Source organism: Lactuca virosa, chromosome 5 (genome assembly GCF_052849685.1).
Source record: "Lactuca virosa cultivar CGN04683 chromosome 5, Lactuca_virosa_CGN04683_v6, whole genome shotgun sequence".
In the NCBI taxonomy this organism is placed as follows: Eukaryota; Viridiplantae; Streptophyta; class Magnoliopsida; order Asterales; family Asteraceae; genus Lactuca; species Lactuca virosa.
Genome location: NC_136430.1, coordinates 330208849 through 330213763, shown reverse-complemented (window position 1 = coordinate 330213763; position 4915 = coordinate 330208849). Strand labels below are relative to the sequence as shown.

Genomic DNA, 4915 nt, shown 5'->3' with positions numbered 1-4915 from the left:
GTGTTTTCAGTCCAAAAGACATGCTTGGAAGCAGAAAGGAAAAAGGAGAAGCAATTAGAGACCAAAGAATGAAGAAAAAGGGAAAACTACACACCTACTCGGCGAGTCCACGCATGTACTCGGCGAGTTCATTAGAATGTTCCCGAAAGAAAAGTCAAGATTCCTTACCGAACACGGATTTCACACTAGTACTCGGCGAGTCCACGACCTACTCGCCGAGTAGCCCCTGTTTTGTGATAATTATAAATAGCGGGTCTTAACCCGATGGAAGGACTACTGGAACCTTTGGGGAGAAGCAAGCTGCGATTGAAGAGCCAGAAGAACCCTAGAGAACGAAGATACAACCTAGAATCCAATTCCGAAGAAGATTTGAGGCACATTCTCATCATTCTACTTAATCTATTGTTTCTCAATTATGGTTAGACAATTAGAATTCGTTTTATTGCTGTTAATTACCTCAATCATGAGCTAAAACTCTTAAACTTCTGTTTGGGGATACAAAATTGATATTATGGTTTGATTAATGGTAGGATTAATTAAATATTGGTGATTTTGTTAATTTTAGCTTGTTAAAGAACCTTGTGTGTGAATGATAACTAATTTTCTGTTAATAGGAAGATAATTAAATAGTATGAACATCTTTTAATTATCAACCCCATATGTTTATGTGACCACTTTATCATATATCTAGGACTAACGAACGTGAAACTAGAATTAATAAGAAAAATTAGGTAAATTCATGTGTGAGCTTGTTTGATGACCATCAGCAAGAGGTTAACTAAAGGACCAATTTAGTTAGCTATTACAAGTCTAAATTAACCCGAATAAATAATATAGTGAATTAAATTAAATTAGACAACTGATCACTGTTTGAGTTAGTTTGTTTTCTAAGGATTATCGTAGCGAACGCAAGGCTAATCACTTGAATCGGTAGCCAATAGAAGAATTAATCCATTGCACTATTACCATAATATCAACCATAGGATCAATTGAGTTGAACTAAACAGAAGTCCCTTTTATTATTAAATTCAGTTAAATCTTTGTTTTTCTAGTTCTTAGCCTAAGTAGTATTAGTAAGTTTCTAGTCTTGTAAGACTAGAGAAAACCCATATTTACTATTTAATTTAGATAAAATTAGTCTTTAGTTTTAATTTACCGTTCCCTGAGTTCGACACTCTACTTACCCAACTATACCACTAAAAGACAGGTTCACTGCCTTTGTGTGCTTAATTTATAACTCAAAAGTAGGATTAAAACCAGTGCATTTCACACACATCAAGTTTTTGGCGCCGTTGCCGGGGAACGGTTCTAAATTAGCACTAATTTCTATTTTTATCGATCCTTTGTGTGGGATTTATCTTACACAAAGTTAATTCTGAGGTAATTTAGTAGTTAGTATAGGTTTTGATCAATCCCTGTTTTAATAAATTAAGTAGAAATTTTTTCTGTTTTTACCTTGAACTCGCCGAGTGCACTCGACGAAACTCGGCGAGTCCATCACTGTTCACAGTTTTAGCTTTTATTTTATTTTTGTTCTTCTTATGCGTTTTTCTTGTTTTATTTGTAGTTGTTTCATGACCCGAGGATCTGATACACCTTTGATCCCTCCTCTAGACGACCCGGAATCTGCCCTAAGGAAGAACAAAGGAAAATCCGTTGGAGAATCCGCTTCTTCAAGGAATTCGCCAGTAAAGAACCTAAAGTCCGTTTTCAGCAAGAAGAAGAGCAGCAAATCAGGAGCATCCAACGCCTCTTTGACAATCGAAGACCCAACTAAAGAAGACGCCGAGTACGAGACCGAGGAAGAAGAAGACCCTACATTCGGTCACGTTTCCGATTCCGACGACTAATTAGCTATTCTCATGGCTAACATTGATGAAGTCCCCATGGGGGAATGGAAGAAGAGGATACGCGATGATACCGGACCGGGACTTGTGCAACCCGCAATCCCCGCTACTGCTACTTTTGAGCTCAAGGGTCACATCCTGGCTCTACTTAAGGAGATCCCCTTCACAGGCAAAGACCACGAAGACGCTTACAAACACTTGGACGAAGTCAATGATGTAGCTGATTATTTCAATGTTACAAATGTGCCTCGGGAAACTCAGCTACTTCGCATGCTTCCGGTTACTTTGAAGGGTGCTGCCAAGGATTGGCTCAAGTCATTGCCCCCAGGATCTATCACTACATGGGCCCAAATGAAAGAAGAGTTCATTGATCAATTCTGCCCGCCATCCAAGATATCCAAGCTAAAGAAAGTCATAGCTAACTTTGAACAACAAGCTGGAGAATCACTATATGAAGCGTGGGAGAGGTACAAGAGCCTGCTAAGGAATTGACCACATCATGACCTCAATAGTCAACAAGAACTCTCCATCTTCTATGATGGAGTAAATGTTACCACTAGGCAATTACTTGACTCGCAAGGTCCACTCACGAAGAAGGCACCTCCAGTGATAAAGCAACTAATTGAAGAATTCTCTAAGCATTCTAGAGAATACCACAATCCAAGAAATGATGTGACGAGGGGGGCCGCCTATGCAGCTTCAGAAGACTTGTCAGCAGTTATGGCTATGCTAAAAACCATGGATAGGAGGATGGATAAAATGGACCAAACGATACATGCTATTCGGGTGGGTTGCGAAAATTGCAATGGGCCTCACCTTACTAGAGACTGCGATTTGGATGAGAATGGCAACAAAAAGGTGCAAGTTTGTTACTCAAGTGGGGACCGATATGATGAAGATTGGCGTAGACCAAAGAAAGAGTGGCTCCCTTATGACGAGTACAAGAAGGCTAAGGAGGAGAAGTTCAAGCAAAAGGGAAGGGGTTTTTACCAAAAGGGGGAGCCATCACAAGAAAGAAAACCAAGTTTGGAAGAAATGCTTACCAAATTTGTAGCTGCTTCAGAAAAGAGACATAGTGATCATGATGCTGCAATTCAAGAAACAAGGACCATGCTTAGAAACCAGCAAGCATCTATCCACAACATAGAAACGCAGCTAGGGCAACTTGCTCAACAAATAAACCAAAGATCACCGGGCGAACTTCCTAGCAAAACCGAAAACAACCCACGAGGCGCGCACATAAACATAGTCACAACAAGAAGTGGGAAAATAATCACTCCTCTGGCCCCTATTCAGAATGAAGCACCCAAAGAATCACAGAAGGAGGAAGCAGAAAATCAAGCAGAAAATCAAAATCTTGAATCTGACAGCTCTACTCGCCGAGTACAGAATATGGACTCGGCGAGTCCACTGCCAAATCCGAACAATCAAACCCCTGAAAAGTTTTACCAGCCGCCATTGCCATACCCAGCCCGAGCTAAGAAAGTGAAGTAGGAAGAGGAGTACCAGAAGTTTCTAGATCATATAAAGGCTCTTCAAATCAACATACCCTTCATCGAAGCTGTCGCACAAATGCCCAAATATGCAAAGTTCCTTAAGGAACTTCTCACTAATAGAAGGAAGATGGAGGAAGTGAAGAAGGTAGTCCTCAATGAGAATTGCTCAGCCGCCATGCCTTGGCTGATTCAGGAGCAAGTGTGACCCGGGGAGCTTAACTTTACCTTGCCAATTTGGCAATTTAGCTACCACTCATGCCTTGGCTGATTCAGGAGCAAGTGTGAATTTAATGCCTTATTCATTCTTCAAGAAGCTGGATCTCCTGGAACCAAGACCAATTCGTATGGCGATTCATTTAGCTAACAAGACAATCACTTTCCCAAGAGGAATATGTGAAGACTTAGTGGTCAAAGTGGACAAGTTTGTATTTCCCGCTGATTTCATAATTCTAGACATGGAGGCGGATCCTCAAGTCCCAATCATCCTTGGAAGACCCTTCCTCAACACGGCAAGTGCTATAGTAGACATGAGGGACTCGAAGCTCACTTTGCGGGTAGGAGAAGATTCAGTCACATTTGGGGTTGATCAAGCTATGAAGTATGCACGGAATAGTGACGACACGGCATTCTCAATTGACATGCTTGATGAATTATTGAAGGAATGCATAAGTGAAGATTCCAGCAAGTTCACAATTTTTGATGAAGAATTTGATGCAGAAAAAGACTTAATGGACATCGAGAGGCTGCTGGAAGAAGCTGAGTTTGAAGAATTGGTGAGGCAATCTGACACTTCAACTCGCCGAGTAGGGCCGATCTACTCGCCGAGTCCAAGCGAAAAAAAAACAGAATTCGTAAATTCAGCTACCAACTCGCCGAGTCCCTTACCTACACTCGGCGAGTACAACAAACAGAACCCAAAAACTGAGCTCAAAAAGTTACCAGAACATTTGGAGTATGCCTTCCTTGAAGATGGCCATCAAAAGCCAGTCATTATAGCCTCTGACCTTTCCAACTCTGAAAAGGAAGAACTAGTGCATGTTTTGAAGAAGCGAAAACGGGCCATAGCATGGAGCATTACCGACATCAAGGGAATAAGTCCCTCTTATTGTTCACACAAGATTAACCTGGAAGAAGAGCTAACACCATATTTGGTGAAAGAATGTAATTTGGGGGATTCAACCATCATATGTGATGGTTGGTTACAACTTTTCAAAATTCAAGAACCGGTCTACGCTGAATTATATTGGGAGTTTTTTGCTACCATCTCATTCCGAGGTGGTAGTGAGTACTACAATCCCAATGTAGTTTCCTTTTCTCTTGGTGGGGAGCTGCGACAATGCAGCATGGCTGAATTTTCATGGAGGCTTGGAATCTATGAGCAAAGCACTATGTTGAATGAAGATTTTGAAGTTTTTTTAGAGACTTGCCACAAAGATCTCCCCGAGGGAGTGGTTGCTTCTACCTGGTGGAATACTATTGCTAACAGGGTGTACATCCCATCTACCGCACAGGAGGGTCACATACGTTCACCGATCCACCGTCTCATTCATCGGTTCATTGCCAGCACGATTA

The 4915-nt window shown here is 41.3% G+C and overlaps 1 non-coding gene across 1 annotated transcript; it reads right to left on the bottom strand.

Moving 5' to 3' along the window:
- Nucleotides 1–2246: 2246 nt before the first annotated feature.
- Nucleotides 2247–2353, bottom strand: LOC145117931 (small nucleolar RNA R71). The gene has a single exon (XR_013712923.1). It is a non-coding gene; the product is annotated as a small nucleolar RNA R71 (small nucleolar RNA).
- Between the last annotated feature and the right edge of the window lie 2562 nt (nucleotides 2354–4915).